Source organism: Taudactylus pleione, unplaced genomic scaffold (genome assembly GCF_031769625.1).
Source record: "Taudactylus pleione unplaced genomic scaffold, aTauple2 ptg000564l, whole genome shotgun sequence".
In the NCBI taxonomy this organism is placed as follows: domain Eukaryota; kingdom Metazoa; phylum Chordata; class Amphibia; order Anura; family Myobatrachidae; genus Taudactylus; species Taudactylus pleione.
Genome location: NW_028284966.1, coordinates 2023200 through 2045947, shown reverse-complemented (window position 1 = coordinate 2045947; position 22748 = coordinate 2023200).

Below are 22748 nucleotides of genomic sequence, written 5' to 3'. Positions count from 1 at the left end.
ATCTGACAACACCACCAATATTGTGCGGGCATTACATCTGGGCAAATTCCAGCACGTCCCATGTTTTGCTCACACAATAAACTTGGTGGTGCAGAATTTTCTGAAAAGCGACAGGGGCGTGCAGGAGACGCTTTGGGTGGCCTGAAAAATTTCTGGCCACTTTCGCCATTCAGCGACTGTGTGCCGAAGACTGGAGCACCAGCAAACACTCTTGAACCCGCCCCGCCATCACCTGAAGCAAGAGGTTGTGACGCAGTTGAACTCAACCCTCTACATGCTTCAGAGGATGGAGGAGAAGCAAAAGGCCATTCAAGCCTATACATCCATCTATGACATAGGCAAAGGAGGGGGTATGCACCTGACTCAAGCGCAGTGGAGAATGATTTCCGTGTTGTGCAAGGCTCTCCAGCCCTTCGAACTTGCCACACGTGAAGTCATTTCAGACACTGCCAGCTTGAGTCAGGTCATTCCCCTCATCAGGCTTTTGCAGAAGCAGCTGGAGAAAGTGAAGGAGGAGCTAAGATGAAGCGATTCCGCTCGGCATGTGGGACTTGTGGATGAAGCCCTTCATTCGCTTTGCCAGGATTCCAGGGTGGTCAATCTGTTGAAATCAGACCACTACATTTTGGCCACCGTGCTTGATCCTAGGTTTAAAGCCTATGTGGTGTCTCTCTTTCTGGCCGACACAAGCCTGCAGAGGTGCAAAAACCTGCTGGTGAAAACACTGTCAGCTGAAGCGGAACGTGACACGTCAACAGCTCCGTCTTCATTTTCTCCCGCAACTTGGGCTGCCAGGAAAAAACTTAGGTATCCTAAGCAACCCGCTGGCGGTGATACAGGGCAGGCAGGACCAAGTTTGGACATCTGGTCTGGACTGAAGGACCTGACAACAATTTCTGACATGTCTACTGTCACAGCATATGATACTGTCACCATTGACAGAATGGTGGAGGATTACATCGGTGACAGCATCCAAGTAGGCATGTCAGACAGTCCGTACCTGTACTGGGAGGTAAAAGAGGCAATTTGGAGGCCCCTGTACAAACTGCCTCTATTTTACCTGAGTTGCCCCCCATCCAGTGTTTACTCCGAAAGAGTGTTTAGTGCACCGGGAAGCTTGTCAGCGAAAGGCGTAGGAGGTTGCTTCCACAAAATGTGGAGAAGATGATGTTCATAAAAATGAATTACCAACTCTTCCAGGGAGACCAGCCTCCAGAATGTACAGAGGGACCTGTGGTGGTGGATTCCAGCGGGGACAAGTAAATAGCCTGTGAGGATCCTGTACACAACACTGAAGAGGGTGAGGAATCGGTGGATGAGGTGGATGAGGACGACATCTTGCCTCCGTAGAGCCAGTTTGTGCAGGGACAGATTAATTGCTAGCTTGTTTTGTTGGGGCCCAAACGAACCAATCATTTCAGCCACAGGCGTATGGCAGACCCTGGCGCTGAAATGATTGGTTTGTTAAAGTGTGCATGTCCTGTTTATACAACATAAGGGTGGGTGGGAGGGCCCAAGGACAATTCCATCTTGCACCTCTTTTTTTTTTTCCATTATGTACTGTTTGGGGCCTAGTTTTTCAAACTGCCATCCTGTCTGCCACTGCAGTGCCACTCCTAGATGGGCCACGTGTTTGTGCCGCCCACTCGTGTCGCTTAGCATAGCCTTTTGGACATAAAAACACTATTGTGAGGTGTGAGGTGTTCAGAATAGACTGGAAATGAGTGGAAATTAAGGTTACTGAGGTTAATAATAGCATAGGAGCAGAAAAACCAACACATTCTGAGATTTTAGCTGTTTTTATTCTTTTTTTAAAAAAAATATAGATCCAAAACACAAAACCCAGAACCCAAAATACGGAAGGGTGGTTTTGGCAAAACCAATCCAGATCCAAAACACGAAGAAAGATCCAGATCCAAAACAAAAACACAAAACACGAAAAGTGGCTGGTGCACACCCCTAATTATATATATATATATATATATGTATATATATATATATATATATATATATGTGTGTGTGTGTATATATATATATATATATATATATATATATATACACACTTCTAGTGCATGCATGATAATGTACCAGATTAATAATAGCCATACATTGTAGAAGAACCACCATAGTCCTGTTATGTATAATGTAACATACAGTATGCGTAATGTATAATTCAAGTGCACAGTCTGTAAACTGATTCCTAGAAAAGGGTGTGGGCCCTAAGGCAGTGGGGCCCACCAGGGGGTTTCCCCTGTACCCTTGTTGGCCTGTCTGATCCTCGACTTTTGGTTATTTATTCATTGACCCAGGCATCCAACGCTATAATCCGGTTTGTAGCCAGATCACAGAATAATAATGACAGATCAGAATGATACAAGACTGAGGAAAATGACCACATACAGAATGGGAGAAGATAGAACAGGCAAGAGATAAAGCTACAACCATGGGTAATGAGTCCCTCTCATAGGTCAAATGTAGTGAAGACATAACAGAGAGATACAGTAAACCAATGAATACATTATGTAATCTAGTGATGACAATGAGAAATAAATTGCCACAGTGTAAATATAGACTTACCAGTTCATTGACAATTTTCCGAACCCCATCAGCAAGCTAGAACATATGTAAAAAATAAAAACATAAAGTTTAAAGCAAGATTCCTTATAAAGCCTAAGGGACAAATGGAATAGGGTATGGGATTTTGGAACTGTAGAGATTTGGGCAAGTTAGCATCAAATGTAAAGTGGTAACAACCAGGTTATGTGTGTGCATACAGTGTTTGTCCTATCTGAAGAAAATGTTTGTATTTCTTCTTTGCATAGTTACAGATAGAGCTGCACCTGTGTAAATCAGACTTTAGGGTGAGATTTAGTGCTGTCTAGCAGGAAGATAGCAATTCCCTGGTATAAGAAAAACTGAATCAGGAGGTTTACTGAGAGGCAGAGCCATAACTAGACTTTTTGGTGCCGTGTGCCAGAAAGAGCATTGGCACCCCCCTCATTTTTCAAAGGGACATAATGCACCCAAAAAAGGGCCATATCTTCATGGGAAGGGCCAGGGAAGAGATATGAGAGGCCAGGATATGCTGGGGATGAAATAAGAGGAGCTACAAGCAAGAATGATAATAAACAGAAATTTGACAGGCCCAAACATCGCCCCCTGACCTGTGGTGCCCTGAGCGATAGCACCGGCCACACTACCCTAGCTACGGCCCTGCTGAGAGATAAATAGTACATAGTGTGTGTATATGAATATATACACACACTATGTACTATGTAGGGTAGGGAGTAGGAAAATACTTACCATTATTCTCTATGGGTGACGGGATTCTGACTGTTGGGATGCCACTGTCGGTATGACCAGTGGCATCCCGACAGCCCAGATATCATACCGATTTTATATATATATATATATATATATATATATATATATATATGCACACAAATATTTTAGTTTATGTACCCTGACTGGCATATTATGCAAATTATATTGGACAATTGTATCTTTCTAGCACCTGTTGAACAATATTTAGGGCTTTATTTGTCATTTTTGTTTTTACTACTATTTTAATATTTTAATATCACATAAATGCTTTCCCCAGGTTTCCTGACTACTGCTGACAGGCAGAGCAGAGCCAAGAGCCAGCCCCTGTTATCAAATTTGTGGTTAAAATAGACCACAAATAGATCACTAAACAAAATAGCTATAAAAAACCCCAAACACTTACCTGCATCCAGGGATAAGTAATCCATGCATCTGGTGAAGTCTGCTGTGGCTATGGTCAGCTGGTTTCCGAGCTCCTGCACTATGACCCCAGTCAGCTGCTCTATGCTGGCATCTCATTTTGCAGTACAGAGCAGCTGACTAGGTCACAGTGCAGTATCCAAGAGACCAGCTGACTAGAGCCCCAGAGAAAATTACCAGAGAACCAATCACTAAGGTAAGTGTAAGAAGTACAGGGGGGATTGGAGATAGATGTGGGGTGGTGCAGAGGGGTTGGAGATGGTGATCATGGATACGGGGTGTTTGGATGTGTCGGCAGCACATACGTGGACACCAGGGACAGACAGGGGCTGCTGAGCAGCCCTTGCAGTCCCCCTGCATGCGCTGTAGGTGCCTGCTCTCCCACAAAAGGGGTGTGGTGTCACCCCAAAATGGGTGTGGCCTTGCCTAACAGGAGTGTGTAGCAAGTCACAGGGGCCTGGCCTCATGGTACACCCTCATTTTTCAGTATCCCCGACCGAGTTCTGTCCCTACAGGGGATGTTTTAAACATTTCTGTGGTATTTCCAAAATCTGCAATAAGAATTTAGGTGAAATTTCACACTAGAACTACATTTGAAATGTGGATTGTAGTAAATATGGCCATTAATGACCAAACCAGCCACTAAGTTCAACTTTCCTCATCTAACACATCACTGATCTGCACACAGACATTTACAAACTTATGCACAATAATATTAAAAATATGTATTTGATATATATATATAAACTTACGGATTGATAATTTGAATTCTGTGAAATAATTAGAAAGATGTAAATAATGTACTTTCACAAATATTATTACATGTTTATATTACTTTAAGTTTCTTTCTGAAAATTCTGCTTAACTATATCAAGTTTTCACCAAAATATGCTGCATGCCGGAGCCATGCTTCATTTTTATTTTCTTATAAGAAATCCACATGCTTAGAGGCAGAATGAATTAAACTCTCAGTTGCATACAGTAGGTTTTCTCTCAGATGATGGAAGTCACATGAGTAGTTCTGCTTCTATATAAATTCACATGTTAAACATTTATTAATTTCGACAAATAAATGAAAAAGGGGCGTTTTTCTAAGCCAGGTTTTATTTTTTAGAACAACATTCTGTCAAATAGAGAATTCCATACCCACTGAAAGAAATGTTATGTTTTATTCCCCTCTATGCTCTAAAAGCATGTAATTTTCTATGCAACAATGGTGGAAGTGCCAAGCCTTTTTAAAAACCAAGGGAATCATTATGTAAAAAAAATACATCAAAAAGTATATCTGTTTCTAAAAAGTCTAACTTGTTATCGATTATTTTAAAAATATAACGGTAATTACAGTTTGAGTGTATAGTACAACGGATTAGCAAATAAACTCTTTATTCAATGTTACTATGTAATAAAGCAAAATAAACATGTTACTGAAATAGTAAAGAGCAATTGCTTAACACAAATTCGACTATGCAATAAAAAGCTAACTGAATATTAAATAATTTTGAAAGGTAATAAAAATCTTACCTTATCTTTACGAAATTCTTTATTCAGGTATAAGTATCTAGACTATTTTAAATAATAAAATATTTAATAAAAAACAAAGAATACAGAAAGGATAAAATATTAAAATACATAAACATTTAATAACTGATTTGATGACTCACTTTTTTTTTGCTTTTGGATTAATCTTTGTGTTTGGTTTTGCAAAAACACCCACAAGTGTTTTGGTTTTGAATCTTTGTTTAAAAAAATAAAAATGTTATACATTTTTTTAAAGCAATTCAAGGATACTGTATCTCTTAATTACCTTTCAGCTCTAATCTGTCCCGCTGTCCCCATTATTATGGGGACCTAAATTCATAAAGCTCCAAAAAACAATATTTTTCAGAGCTTGATTGCAGAAGCATTTGCCATCTTCAGATAGAGTTTGCTTCCGCACCCCCGTTACTTCTGTGTGGGAAAGAGTCCTAGGTTGTGAAGAGGGATCCTCTTGGGAAATCCTTCACCCATGTCTGACTCCTTGCACCGGACTCTTGATCTTTATGCACCTACGTGAAGCCTGGTTTTTTTTACGCAGATGCGCTAGCACTGTTGAGTCAGACTCAGCAGCAGTGCTAAGCTTCACTGCTTTAAATGGAGCAGTGAAGGGGATCATGGAGACAGCTGATTTTTGGGTCAGATGTCTCCGCACTATAGAAATGTTTTATTGTTCCACAGATTTTTTTCCATCAATGCTACTCGCAGCAAGTTGGATATTTAATTATCGGGAGCCGCCGGGATGGTTTACCTAGAATGTTAGCAATTTGTTGGAGAAACAATTAATAATAAAGTTAAAAAGCACATTACTACACATAACCACTCATAACTATTTCTTTCATAAAACTTGTCAGCTTTTCAGGGATCCTGAAAAATATATAATAACTTGATAGAACGATACCCAAGCAAACTCTGGAACCCCTAGCAATAAGAAGGCCTCATCCTCTATGTAGTCAGATGATGCTCATCTAATGATTGTCATATGGAAAATGTTTGTACTCTGAGCAATGTGAGGCTGTTGTCTGCATATTTGTAATAAAGGAGATTGTAAATAAAGGAAATGGTTATTACTGGGATGGTTTATCTGGAATGCGGTGGGATTTTCCATGCACAGAGGTATCTTTCAAAAATATCCCACACAAGCTTGACATTGTCAATAATGTTTTTATAGATGTCTTCTATATTTCACCAAAGAGCAGATAGTATACAACTCATCATCAGCATAGATGTGTCAGGCTCAGATCTTGCTATAGATGTGTCCACATGCACCTACCCTTGGATTGTGCCAAAGAGCTCCATTTTGAACACCATGATAAATACAACTAAGCTGTGCCATAGATCTCTTTATGTCTCTAAATTTGCATCTGCTTCACACTGCTAATGCCATAAAAGCAGAAGATATGCGTATCCTGTACATCATTAGTGCACTTGCATAGTACAGCTGTTTCATGGACCTCCGTCCGATCTCTCCAGATCTAATCTGAGAATCACTGCCTGTGACTTATACCAGTTTCCTCAGCGCGTGTGGTTATTAACTCTGTTATCTGCCACCAGCAGAAGACCAATTTAACACTAAAGCATAAGGCAAGCTTCTGCTCTCATCTGTACACACAACTTATCAATATTTAAACATAGGTAACATGCCAAACATGAGATGTTTGGGTCATAAAAACACAGATTCCAAGAACTAAAATTAGTTTAGTTTAATTCAAGAAATATCTTCAAAGCTTATGTACAAAAATTCCAAAGGATATAAGGATGTTACAAAATCACAACCACAGTTAATCACAATTTCAAGTAAATCAAAGAAAAAAATAAACTGGGAGAAACAAAAGATTCAGATCACAATGGATAGAACAGCTTTGAGGTGAGGCCTCCCCAATGAGTTCAGGTGCCCTCTGTCTTGTCGACAACCTCAAGCAGAGAATCACACACTCTTACCAGTGAGCCTGTATTTTATCCTTCTGTGCCCAGCTCCTTCCCCCTGACCCCCCCTCCATGGGGTAATTTAACCCTTCTCTGCCTAATTGTGTATTGTCCCTCTAGCTGGACTATGGGATTTCTCTATCATTTGGACAGGGATTTTAATTACCTTTCGGCCCTTTCTGAAGTTTGAGAAGTGGGCTTAGGTCAATAAACATGCACACAGATTAAGTAATTAAACATACACCTCTGTAGCCTGACTGTCAGTGAGTATAACCAACAATTATTTGATCTCCATCCCTAAACAGGACACAGGGCTTTATTATGGCTGGTGTTAGCAAATCCTGGTCCCCTGGGCTATGAACAGACCATGTACTCTGGTTTCAATACCCACAACCACAGATTTTAACAGTTGACCAAGATTTATGATGTTATGGGAGGGAAATACTTCCTACCATTCATCCCAGCTTCAAAGAACTACACTGAGGATTTTGACACCTCACATTAGACTTTTAGCATGGCATTATACAGATACATAAACATTTACAAGGGAAAGTTGCAGATGCAAAATCTGCTTTTTTGCTACACCTCCCCTTTTTCAAATCAGCAGGGGAACAGTTGGCACCTAATGCCACAGTCTCCCATAATGTACAGTGGTAGCTGTCATTACCCTACCTGGATGGGCTGAGCTAACAGTTCCTCCATCCTGGGCAGGGGGTAGGCATTACACAAGGTGGACTTTCTTAGTCTCTGTAGCCCACCCAAAACCTGGTGCCTTTGTCTCTCTTTCTTGTCTCCACAGGACTGAGGCTCCCCACTTTCCTACCTAGCACTCGAGAATAACCACTGCCCCTCTCTAGTCCCCTTGGAACTATGTCCAGATAGAGAGCACACCCAGAATCCATATTTTTGACAATGTGGCCATCACCCTGTTGGGCTGCTGGCTCAGGGGATAGGGGTTTCAGAAGGGCAGGCTGAGAAACTGACTGACCCTTCTTCTTTGCAGTGTCAGCTAAGGCATTACCATCTGTCATTACCTTCATGTTCTGTTCTAGCAGCTCCAGGGGTCTGGACAAGTCTCCACCCTCAGGATCCATCTTAGCAAAAGGCAGCATTTGCCAGCCTGCTGTTTCTGATACTCCAGAAATCCTACATATCCCATCAGAAACATATGGGGAACATAACTTGTTCACTAATGAATTGGACATCATGTCTTGGGGATCAGACTCCTCTGTCCCTACTTTTGACTACCAATCTCCATACTATCAAGAGTAGATTCTAGCACATGAGTTACTATATCAGGCACCTCATTGCCCATGGTAACCAGTCTAATGAGCTCCACTCTGGTGGGCAGTCAAGCTACCTGCAGTTTGTCAGCAGCCACACATTTTGGTATACTTGTGGTTGCTAACAAATCCCTGTTCATGCTTCTAGGGATACCTGCCTCAACAGTGAAAGATGGTTCTGTATCACCCCATACAGTGGGACATACAGCAACCTCTGTTTCACATGCAATCCTAGCCGGTCCCTGTGCTGTGCCTCAGAGAGACTCCTGTACCATCTGAATAGGTAAGATTTTCATAGAGAACTCAAGAGGTGGGTGGAGATCTGCCTTGGGGTGTGTGAGCAAGTTGATGGCAAGAAGGGGGGTCAGGCGGGAATCTGCAAAGTCATCCAGGTCTCCTTCCAAAGACCTGGTAGGCTGTGTGACCTCAGTAACCCCTGACACCTCCCCCAGCATCACATCACTTGAGTCCTGGCTCATACTCTGACTCCATGGCTATGATACACTTTTACCAGCAAACACATTGTCACCTATACCACAGACATTCACAGAATTATTTGCCAGCTAAGGGGAAAGTTCCATACAGCATAATGGTTTCAACAGGTCATTTCTCAACATAGACCCATTACCAGTCCCCATGCATGGGCGAGCATCCATGGGTACCTGCAGAGAAGTGGCATTAGCACACATCATGGTAAAAGGACATTCATCTTGAGCATTCAATGATTACCCCAGATCTGTTCTGTCTCTGGCAACACATTAGAAGGCACAGGCCTCTCCTCCCTAATGCTTTGCCCTGCTTCCAAGTCCAGATACTCTCGTGCCAGGGGAAAACCAGTTTTACTTTCTAACCCAGTAGCATGTGTGACAGTACTCTCCCTAAACATATCACCATTAGGGGTTTCTCCATCATTCCACCCTATATTGGGTTTCTTGCATAAGTCCACATAATTGTGGGGGTCACCTATTCGCTTCTCATCTCCACATATCCCTATTCCATTAGAATATTCACCATCCTTAGCAGACATATCATTCCCAACAGTATCAGCCTTAACCTGATCTAGTGCATTCTCCTTGGGTACCTGTAAATGAACATAAGCATGTTCATCATTACATGGCATCATTGTCCCACTCTTACACATATGCATTGCTATGGCTCACTTGCCACCTGAGAAGGAATGAGGTTAGTGGGAAAAACTGACCATATTGCATTGGGTACATCACATTCATAGATAGTTCTGAAATGACTTAGGTCAGTCCCAAATAACACATTGGTGGGTACATGGGGCAGCACACCTACCTCCCAAAAATCACTGCCCATCCCCCCAGACCAGGTTTACCTGGGCCATGGCTACTTCCAAGTGGATGTCCCCGACCTCGCGTATGGCCACTGTCTTTCCAGGAATAAAGTTCTCCAAGTCCACTAATGTGGGATGCACTAAAGTCAAATCTGTCCCTGTGTCACATAGCCCCACAGCTACCTGCTTTCCTATGACCATGGCTTGCAGATTCTCACTGACACCCTACTGGGACCCTTGTGCGTACAAAACAGCGTGCACGGGTTTCATTGGTGAGGCCCCTGTAGGAGAGGGTGTCATCTTCTCCTTTACTGGACAACTGGCACTGAGGTGCCTGGGATCATAACATGCACAACACTGGTGGCCCATGGCCCAAACTGGTTTTCCTCCCACCCGCTTCACTGATGCTGAAACAGGAGTCACAGTTCCAGTAGAAGGCAATGGAACAGCTCCTCCAGGTCACTTCTCCTTCCAGGTGGGTTCCTCCAGTCACCATTTCTGCGCAGCCTGAGGGAGTAGGCTGCTCACACTAACAGCCTGTCAAAGCAGAGCACACTGCACCTCGGGCTGTGATAACTCGGTATCATATTCCACAGTGGCTGACTTGGGTGTGGTTACCTATTCCTCATGGGGCACCCCTGTAGGCTGGGTCATTGCTTCTTCAGCTGGAGAAAGAAGTTGTTGCAGGCAATTCCTATCAGCATCCACCCGGCGACACTGATCTTACCAGAATGGGGTATCAAGCTTTTCCCAATCTTCTGCAAATTTCAAAGCAAGGTAAAAACAATACTCCCAGGTGGTCCAGCAGTTCTGCAGAACTCATCTTACAATCCAGAATCGCCCTGCGATATGGGCTGAAGGCATTACATTCTTCATCCTGTGCCCTCCTGAGCTGCCTAATCATGTCACTGTGAGTATTGTTACTGCAGGAGAGACCTTGCAGCTGACATTCATCAGCTAGTTCCTCCATACTCATCATGGTAAAATAGTCCTCGGTGTCTTTGAAAGAATACCCCAGCTTAACTGCTGGTGCTGCAATGGATTGGCTATCTGCTGCCTTCCTAGCTGCCACACATCCTGCAATCTCCCTGGAACTAACAGAGGGTTCAGATCTCTATCTAGTGTCTGTTATAATGTCCAGGGCTATCTGATTGCCAAAACCACAGCTAGCATTTGCGGGCTTTCTCCATCAAATTCCCACTCAGGGAAATGCTCTAGACGGACATAACTAGCATATTCTGGGCCTTCTCCATGAAATTCCTACACAGGGAAATACTTTGCAGCCTCCAGGTCCATAGCAGCTCTACGCTCTGCAGCCTCCAGGTCCCTGGCAGCCACTTCCAGGTCCCGAGCTGCTCTGCGTTCAGCAGCCTGCATGGTATTGAACTGCTTTCCAAGCTTCAGCACCATCTCAGAGTCTGACTCTTTCACATATTAAAAGACCGAGTCTAGCTAGCGCTCCAGCTTGTCGATATATTACATATCTCTTGCTCATTTGCTAATAGAGTCCACATCTGCATACAAAGTATCCTATTACTTTCCGCAGTAAGTAACAATCCAGTACAGGGTACATCCCAGGCTACTGCAGTAGTCCCAGCTGATGCATTCTTTCACTCAGCTTGGTATCTTGCAGAACTCTCCTCTGCCATGGAACTCTCTCTCTGCCAGGCACTCAGCTCTGCCCAGCTCCACGGATGGATGGGTAAGAACAGAGTCGACTTCAGAGTCCAACTTTCCGCTATTACTTCCCGCAGTACGTAAAACCCCAGTACATGGTACATCCAAGGCAAATGCAGTAGCCCCCGCCAATGAACTCATTTTCAGTACTGACTCAATGACATTCTGATGCTCTATATCATAGTCCAATAGATCCCGGATCAATCTCTTCTTAGAATGATCCATCCAGACCAGACCTTTCTGCACACACAATGTTACCAGCTCTTCCTTCTTGAGCTTTTTGTACTTTGTGACCGTTGTTCATAAAAAAAAATAAAAGGATAGTGGAGGGGAACATATATAAATAATAAAATTGGACAAACAAACCATTCAGATCACAACAGATAGAACAGCTTTGAGGTGAGGCCTCCCCAATGAGTTCAGGTGCCCTTTGTCTTGTTGACAGCCTCAAGCAGAGAATCACTCACTCTTACCAGTGAGCCTGTTTTTTATCCTTCTGTGTCCAGCTCCTTCCCCCTGACCCCCCATCAATGGGGTAATTTAAACCTTCTCAGCCCAGAGTGTATTGTCCCTCTAGCTGAACTATGGGGTTTCTATATCATTTGGGCAGGGATTCTTAATTACCTTTCAGCCCTTTCTGAAGTTTGAGAAGTGGGCTTAGGTCAATAAACATGCACACAGATTAAGTAATTAAACATACACCTCTGTAGCCTGACTGTCTGTGAGTATAACCAACAATTCTTTGATCGACATCCCTAAACAGGACACAGGGCTTTTTTATGGCTGATGTTAGCAAATCCTGGTGCCCTGGGCTATGAACAGACCATGTACTCTGGGTTCAATACCCACAACCTCAGATTTTAACAGTTCAACAAGTTTTATGATGCTATGGGAAGGAAATCCCTCCTACCATTCATCCCAGCTTCAAAGAACTACACTGAGGGTTTTGACACCTCACATTCGAGTTTTAGCATGACATTATACAGATACATAAACATTTACAAGGGAACGTTACGGATTCTGCTGATGCAATCATGGGCAGTTATGCCCGTGCGGACGCAAAATCTGCTATTTCGCTATAAGCTGTGAGAAAAAAGGCAAGATACTAGGGACTAGGAACCGATATCACTTTGCCCCGGCATGCATACTGCTATGCAGCATTGTGCAAATTTACAGTCCACAGCCACGATTGCAAGAAAGGTGAAAATATTAAGGGGGAGATCTAACAAAGTAGTGGAGAGAGATAAAGTATCAACCTATCAGCTTGTAACTGTCAAGTTACAGGCTGTGTGTCAAAATTCACAGGAGCTAATTAGTTGGTACTTTATCTCTCCCCAAGCTTTGATAAATCTCTCCCTAAGTCCCCAGTACACTAAAAGTCTGTAGGAATGTAGAGAAGGGAAATAAAATACATTGAATTTTAAAGTTTCTGCATCTTGTTTGATTCCAAGCAACTACTATATTATCATTCATTCATCTCACTCTGCCTATGATGGTTGCTCTTTTATTTAAAGGGAAAATTTATTTGAAAACCTACTGTATGTATATATAGAAGACTGCACAGTTACACTGATGTTCTGCGTGCTGGAAGTAAATACTAATTATCTTGTATCCTGGATGTACTGTATAAAACAAATGAAGAAATTGAACACAAACCATTTTTATTGTGTTTTTATGTCCTATACACTAAGGGGGTAGTTCAGACCCACTCGCGAGCAGCAGTACGCTTGCAAGCGGGTCGATGTTCCCCACTGCGCATGCACATGACAGAGGGAGCTCCTAAGTGCGCATGCGCGAGACCCGGCGAGCGACGGGCTCTCCATCGCTCGGGGTCTCGCACCAAAGGGGGCGTGGTGTCAATGTTGATTGACAGCACGCCCCCTTTGGTGGGCGTGCCAGGGGCATGCCTGCCAGACGGAGACATTCCCATGGGAACGTCTACCGTCTGGGGCCGGCCCCACTGACATCACTAGTGATGTCAATGGGAGTGATTTTGGCTCTGATAGAGACAAAATCACTCCAGGGCTTGCGGCAACGAGACCCTACCACAAGGGTCTCATCGCAAGCCCGATGGTCATGATGGTCTGACCATCGCAACCATCATTTTGGCCGCTCGCTATAGCTGTGGGTGGTCACTCACAGCTATGCGAGCAGCCAGGAGGCCGCTCCATTTTCATGGAGGAGGGCCCTGATTCAGAGCGAGCGCTCTGGTCAGAGCGTTCAGCTCTGAATCAGGCCCTAAGTGCATTCATGTATTTTCCATATACTGGAATATTTAAGGTGAATATATAAAATCATTATTTTACGTCCAAGTCTCCCACAGTCCCTAAATACCTGTAATTAGTCCCTCCTATAGGCCAAATGCAGTGAAGACATTTTATTAAATACATCATCTAATGCAATGTTTTGACAATACTTATTGGATGGCTAATGCTGGCTATACACCTAAACGATTAATGCTGATGCGACTTACCGTGCTGTTTTCCCTTCAACTCCCCGGAGCTCCCCAGCATTTCCTGCCATAAGTTTTCATGCTAATTTCACACACAATTTACACACGATCCGTCATACGATCACGCGTCACTATACCTCAGATCGTAATGCGATTGGTCGTGTACCACACATAAACATGCAATCATGCGCCTAAACTTAAATAGAAGGTTGTGCTTCACTAGGGGGTTGCTGGGATTGACTGGGGGGTAGAAATAGCTCTCCTCCACTCGCTGTTTGCACTGGAGTTGGCAGGAAATTGTCAATCAAATGACCCCACTCGTACACTCTGATGCACGATGCATTGCATGCTGAAATAAACGGCTTGAACAGCATACAAACACGACGGATAAGATGGACTGCACATCTGATCACACAATATGTTTTTATAGCCGCTGGAGCACACATCGTACCGTATCCTACCTAAAAAAAACCCACACAATTTCCACACTTTTCATTGTACGGCATCGAAAATCGGGTAATCGGCCCAAAATCTCATAGGTGTATGGCCAGCTTTAGACATCCAAACACTATTATGATAACACTGCAATAAATGCTGCATTCAGCCCTTGAGCTTCAGAAAGAGGATTAACCCTTAATATATGGAACATGACAGAGCTAAACCAATGGAAAAATTCTGTAATATAGGGATCACAGGGGTCTATTTAGTAAGCAGTGTTAGGAGACAGAGTGAAAAGTGATAAGGTGCCAGCCAATCAGCTCCTAACTGCCATCTCACAGGCTGTGTTTGAAAAATAACAGTTGGGAGCTGATTTGCTGGCACCTTATCACTTTTCCCTCTGTCTCCTAACACTGCTTAGTAAATAGACCCCACAATGACAAATATTTTGTTACGGTGTAAATATAGACTTACCAGTTCACAAAATGGTTTCAGAACCCCATCAACAAGCTGTAACTTCTCCTAGAACATAAGCAAAAGGTAAGACATCAAATATAAAGCAATATTCCTTATGAAGTCTATGGGCCAAATGTAATAGGGTGTGCGGGATTCTGGAACTGTAGAGATTTAGACAAGTTAGCTGTGAATGTAAAGTGGCAATAACCAGGTTATGTGTGTGCATACAGTATTTGTACTATCTAAAGAAAATGTATTTATTTGTGTAGTTACAGATAGAGTTGGATCAGATCTTAAGGTGATATTCTATGTACTGATGTCTACAGCTATTCTCTGGTATAAGGAAAGCTGGATCTTGGGTTTTACTGTCAGGTAATATGGAATTGAGAGCAAACTTGGAAATCTTGATTGCACAGCTGAATGGAGCTGTCAGTGATCAGTATTCTCCAACAGGAAGGTATTTGGAAATATAATAACTTGCACTTGTTTTTAAGCAACCTTTGTATAAGCTCTAAACAGATGTTTTTTTATGTGTCACAATAACATTAGGAATAATACAGGTTTGATATAGGGGTGTGCACCGGCCACTTTTCGTGTTTTGTGTTTTGGTTTGGATCTGGATCTTTCTTTGTGTTTTGGATCTGGATTGGTTTTGCGAAAACCACCCTTCCGTGTTTTGGGTTCTGGGTTTTGGTTTTGGATCTGTATTTTTTTTTAAAAAAAGCATAAAAACAGCTAAAATCACAGAATTTGTGGGTTTTTATGCTCCTATTCAATTATTAATCTCAATAACCTTCATTTCCACTCATTTCCAGTCTATTCTGAACACCTCACACCTCACAATATTGTTTTCATGTCCAAAAGGTTATGCTAAGCGACACGAGTGGGCGGCACAAACACGTGGCCCATCTATGAGTGGCACTGCAGTGGCAGACAGGATGGCAGTTTGAAAAACTAGGCCCCAAACAGTACATAATGCAAAGAAAAAAAAGAGGTGCAAGATGGAATTGTCCTTGGGCCCTCCTACCCACCCTTATGGTTGTATAAATAGGACATGCACACTTTAACAAACCAATCATTTCAGCGCCAGGGTCTGCCACATGACTGTGGCTGAAATGATTGGTTCGTTTGGGCCCCCACAAAACAAGCTGGCAATTAATGTGTCCCTGCACAAACTGGCTCTATGGAGGCAAGATGTCGTCCTCATCCTCCTCATCCACCGATTCCTTGGAAAAAACAGGAAAAAGGGATTTAGGTGTCCCTGGACTGCTTACGGTCTTAGCCAAAGTTTCTGAACTTGACAGTAACTTTTTATGAATGCGCTGCAGGTGCCGTATAAGGGAGGATGTTCCTAGGTGGTTAACGTCCCTAACCCTACTTATTTCACCTTTACATATGGTACATATGGCAAGACAGTTGTTGTCCGGATTTGGATAGAAATATTGCCAGACCAAAGAGGTGGAATGTTTGGTCTTCTGCCCAGGCATGACCGTGATGGGCTTTTACATCCCACGGACAACAACTGTCTCCCCCGGAGCCTGATTTAAACAAACCACATCACCATCAGAATCCTCCTCGCCAACTTCCTCCTCAGCGCCAGCTTCACCAGTATCCTCATCCTGTTGTACTTCAACAGTGACATCTTCAATTTGCATATCAGCAAGTGGACTGTGGGTGCTCCTTTCAGCACTTGCAGGGGGCGTGCAAATGGTGGAAAGAGCCACCTCTTCCCATCCAGTGCTGGGAAGGTCAGGGATCGCAACCACCACCACACTTGGACTCTCCTTGGGGATTTGTGATATCTTCTTAGAAAGCACAGTTCTTCGCTGTGCTTTTGCCAGCTTAACTCTTTTGATTTTTTTAGCGGGAGGAGGGCTTCCATTGTCATGTGAAGCTGAACCACTAGTCATGAACATAGGGAAAGACCTTAGCCATTCCTTGCCACTCCATGTTGTAAATGGCATATTGGCAAGTTTACGTTTCTCTTCAGATGATTTAAATGTTTTTTTCAAGGTCATTTTCCTGAACTTTGTCATTTGGGATTGTATGTGCCCTCTACTATGACATTGGGCAACGACCTTTGCAGACGACGTTTATGGCATGTTATCGTCTATGTCATGACTAGTGGCAGCAGCTTCAGCACTAGGAGGAAGTGGTTCTTGATCTTTCCCTATTTTATTTTTATCGGAGAAAGTTTGGTCCTCCATTTATGTTATTTTGATATATACGTGCGGCTAAGGCGCACACAAACACAGAAAATAATTTTTTATATTTGTTGGAGACTAGTGCACTTTGTGGGTTAAACCACACTTTAAGAAAGGAGCCAGCCAGCCCTTTACTTATGACACAGGCGCAGGCTTGGCACTACTTTGTTGATGCACGTGCGGCTACTGCGCACACAATTCACAAACGCAGAAAATATTTGTTTATTTTGTTTGGAGTGTACTTTGGGGGTTACAGCACCCTTTAATGGTCAAGCCAGCCGGCCCTTTACTTATGACACAGGCGCACGCTTGGCACTACTTTGTTGATGCACGTGCGGCTACTGCGCACACAATTCACAAAAGCAGACATTTTTTATTTTTTTTTGCACTTGGGGGGAGCACCCCAGATGGACAGAGCACCCCCTGGACAACAGTACAGCACCCCATTAGGACTGGGACTCTGCACAGGACTTTGGAGTAGACACAGCCCCTATGGACAACTGACAGCACAACACAGTCAAGCCAGCCCCTATGGACTTTGGAGGAGTGGACACAGCCCCTATGGACAACTGACAGCACAACACAGTCAAGCCAGCCCCTATGGACTTTGGAGGAGTGGACACAGCCCCTATGGACAACAGCAGCACAGCACAACACAGCCAGCCCCTATGGACTTTGGAGGAGTGGACACAGCCCCTATGGACAACAGCAGCACAGCGCAGCACAGCACAACACTACACTACACTACACTACACTACACTACACAGCCCAGCCCAGCCCAGCCAGCCCTAACTCCCACCCTCCCTCTACACTGTCCACAGCCAAGTGAGAACATGGCGCCGACGCGGGTACCTTATATAGGATCCAAAACCCGCTAGACCCGGAAGGCGGGATGATGACGTTTTGCCTCGACTTCAGATCCGAGTCAGGCGAGAAAAGTCTAGCCTGACTCGGATCGGCCTCGGATCGGGGGGGCTTGGGGGGGTTCGGATTTCAGAAATCCGAACCCGCTCATCCCTAGTTTGATATAACATCATCAAGAGTGACATTTTACAGCAATAGCTTAAATTTCTAGTATTTAACATTGTCTAAAGAGGCCTATCCATTTGCCGACTTTCTGCATGATGCAACCAAAACCAGGAGGTTTTTAACGGAACGTGCAGAAAGTCTGCTAGACAATAGATGGCAAGGACCAGCGATGCACGTGCACACTGGGTCCTTGCCGACCCCGACTATCTATCGAACATGCCGGTCAACCTGATGATGGTCGTCAGGTTCGCATGTTAATAGATAGCGAGGTTGGGCTCCTGTACTGAAGACGTTCAGTAAACATCTTTCAGTGCAGTGCCCACACCTCAGCGACATGAAAGTCTGAACGCTGGACGTTCCGACTTTCATGTTGTTAAATGAATAGGCCCCTTAACTGTGTTTTTGCAATATCAAAAACAACAATTAAAAAATAGTAAATATAACTTACAGAAATTTTTTTGATTATTTGTACCACTTCCTCAATGACTGGAGAACGTTCGGTACTGACAATATCTTTCTAAAATGAGAATTAAACATTATAGATATACAGTACTGTGACAAGTCCTTATTAACAATACCTTAGAATGCAACATTCATTATATATTTTAAAACATTAACATTTATAGTTGATACCCTTATCCAAATAAGAAAATGTATGGTTGCTCAAACAGGCATCCACATGTATAATTATTATAGCAACACATTGTACTGTTTTAAAACATTTTAAAGATAAACTCTTTAAAGCAAAATATCAAGATAAAATAGAACATTTAAGAAACTGCAAAAGTACAGATCTGCCATATAGTACATACATGTTACACACATGTTACACACATGATTTGTTCTGCATGCATACATCTAGTTTTTTGCTTTTGAAAAGTGGCTCTGCCTAGATGATTTGTATTATTATTTGTAGGATTGAAACTCAGATGTGAATGCATGTGCCAGAGAAAGTAATATAATCCCATTAAAGTAATTTCAACAATCGCTTTTAGACCATAGATTAATTAATAGCATTATTTCACTATTGCTCCAGAGTACAACAAACCCACTGTGTCACTGTATTACACCATTAATAAAGAAATACTGTATGATTCATCTATATAAGCTGGGAAAACCATGTATTTTTTAGCTATCTACTAACCAGGAATAACCCCTCCAAATGGCACATTCTCCATTCTAATAATATGGAGTCATATTTTATATCATCCCCAGATGCTAGCATGTGATTCATTTAGATATATGCACAATAGCATAGGAAGCCGAACAAAATGGTATATCAGCTACATTAACTCATTATTGTAGTATCTCAGAAAACACTCACAATGTCTGAATATGTTGATTATCTTTGATTTTTTTTGATGCACCTTCTATTTATCATTTTAAATTAACATGTCCATAAAATTGTTGAAAGGATATCCAATACATGGCCCATGTTCTTAGAAGTATGAATAACATGATACATTTAGCTTAGGGTCATTTTGGGTTTAGTAAACAATGGATACTATTAGACTAAACAGAAATGTATCCATACATACTTTATAATATTATCAATAAATCCTATTTAAGAAAAACTGTACATGTCAGTGCCTACAGTATCCTGAGGTTGCCATGCTAAGCACTGAAATATTTGGTTATTATATGGTATTTCTTCTGTAGTACAACTTTATGTAGATGGTTTTTAAAAACATTTGCACAACTTCAAGGAGAATACAGCCTCCCACACACAGCATTTTGTAGATATCTTCAGCTCCATCATGCTATGTGTGCTCAATTTGGAATACCCACATGTCCCTTCTGAAGACTATGCTCCTCTGTCTGGCCCCAAGAAACAAGTGTCTAGTATATATTCTGACCTCAATGCCTGCTATTTACCAGATGTTCTCCTTCCCTTGAAACTGAGGTGGGAAGTGGACCTCGGTCCCCTTTCTGATGAGGACTGGGGACATATCCTGGGTGCACTTAAGGATGTGAGTCTCTGTGTTCACTCCAGGTTCTGGCATCTGCTTTGAGATTGTCCTGGTGTTTTGCTTTCTGGACTTGTGCATAGGCAAGTATTAACTTCACTGCTCCTATAATCCCCTCATTAGATCCTATAACTTTCTTATTTAACCTTTAGTCTGGAAAAGCAATATAATAAAGTTCTCTATAAAGTATACACTTGGTCTTACTGCCCTTGCTTAAATCGTAATTTCCAGGACATGCCCTCCCATAATACCATAAGATCTAGGATCGTTGGTGCAATTCTAGTTTTGGAATATATAGGGACCCTCCTGCCAGTCTATAATTTGGTTTCACATGTTTATGTTTCATGTTGCTCTTCTACCTTTGCTCTTAATCTTTGCATGTTCATATTAACCACTTACCTGCCAATTTTTTTTCCAAAAACCGCTCCGAAAATGTAGTTTTTTTATGATTGAATTAGGTCAAGAACATCTTTTTAAAACTATTCCAATGCAATTTTTTTTAAACACCATATACCATAAAAATAAAATTTTTATGGTATACTGTAGTGATGGCCATTGACAGCTGTACCATCGATGGCCAATGTTTCAAACATCAATAGAAGCATACAATTGTTTGAGACCGCAACTGCCAACGTTTCCTTAACATCAGTTGGGGGGCTGCACACGCAATCTATATACAGTATAATATACATATATATATATATATATATATATACACAAGTTCCAATAAACCACACACATCACTTTAGTCCAATAAAACCAGGTGCAAGGCCATTAGTGTAATGCAAATCCTCCATCTACTGCTTGTATAGTACAAGATAGAAATATCAGCGAGCACACCATTTGAAAAAATAGACAAATCTTTAATGAAGTCCCATATATGAGTGATAACCCATCACAGTAAACACTAGTTAGAGAAAATAGAAAAAAAACTTTGCACATAGTATCCATGTAAACTGGGGAGCCAAGCTCTGGACCCAGTAACCATCCCCAACAGCTGTTTCAGTCCTCCTTCCTCAGGGGACTGCTGTGAAACTACTGAACCCATGAATCGGCTTATAAACCCACCCTCTATCAACGAGTAATGTAACTCACCTGGGTGATGTAACACCCAACAGCTGCATCAACCTGTGTACAGGTCAGCCGTCTCCCACGGCATTGGTCGCGCACACTAGCTTCCTAGCAGCATACACTAGCCAGTGGGTGGAACTAGAGAGGATGCACACATGCCCCGGGGAAGACTGCAGCGTTCCCTGTCACAGGAAGTGACATAGCGCAAACAGAGATATCCAAAACAAACCCCATAGCAACATAACACATAAATAAACATAAACAATGCATGTAACGATCAGTAATGATCTCTCCTACAGAGTGCGCCATATCTTATGAATGTTAAAAAGACATCATCAAGCATTAGCAAAACCAGACTATTCGCATTAATTTCTGGTAAAACAGAAAAGATTCCTATAAAGAAAACAATACTCCGCGCTAGCACTACAGTAAACTCACTGCAATAAATGAGCATTAATTAACAATGAGATGTATATATAGAAAAAATATATATATTATTTATTAAACCTATAACATAATAATAAAATGACTAGATAAATAAACTAAAACATGACATACATAAATTATTCTACAAACATATACAAACAGTATATATTATTGGTATGATTACCATATATCTGCAATCAAGATTACACTGACCACTGTGCTCCTCTTACAAAACTGTAGAGACTGATTCAACAGTACAGCTGTGTAATATCACTTAAATACGGCTAATGACCGCTCCTTAATAATGAGTGATATGACAAACAGGATTTGCCTGAATTTATGCTGGAATATCCAAATAATAGTAGGAGTTTGCCCGTGGATAAATGAAAATTGATCTACTGTAGTAGCATTCCGTGTGACAGTCTTCGTATCTTATATCAATGTCATGTACTGACTCCTGATGACAAAGTGATATACCATGTGTTTATAGCCGTCCCTTCTGGATATCCGACTTTTAGCAGCAACACAGTAAATAATTAGTTATATTGTAACAGTGTTCTGTGTAACAGTCTCTGTATATTTGAAACACTGTATTGGCTCCTTATAGTCGCTTTACATCTCATATGTAATCGGTCATCTCCACTGAATATCAAGCCCTTTATGGATAACTTTAAAGTGTAGTATTGCAAATAACATGGATCAGGTGAATATCCTGCAATTTGGGCAAGATGAGTGACCACTGGCAGTTCATATGTTGTACCATAAGCAGAAACTCACTTAGATAGGGAGAGCACTCACAGCGTGTAGATAAAAATGGGGGCCCCCTTTTTTCTTTAATATTCTCCCTTTCTCCTTATGGCTCACTGGGTACTGAAGCATTGTTCCACTCGTCACGTTAAACGTGGAAGACGGTCCGTGCACCACAACGATGTTCTCCGTAGTGCACGCGTCAAAGCATGAGTCTGGATGCAACACTGAATCTGAATGGAGCGCTGGATAATTCAGGTAGTAACATTGTGTCAGTGTAACAGTGAATAATTGAGCATCCCGCCTAACGTGTTTCGTCACTGGACATGTGACTTTATCAAAGAAAAGATTCCTGGCCACCGGATGTTACGTCATCGACACCCGGGTAACTGTAACCTATACTATTAATAGTGATAAACAACAAAGGGTTGCTAAGCAACCTGCTTTAACCCTGTATAGATTAGAAAACAGTGCCAGTTACACAAATGGCTCAAATCA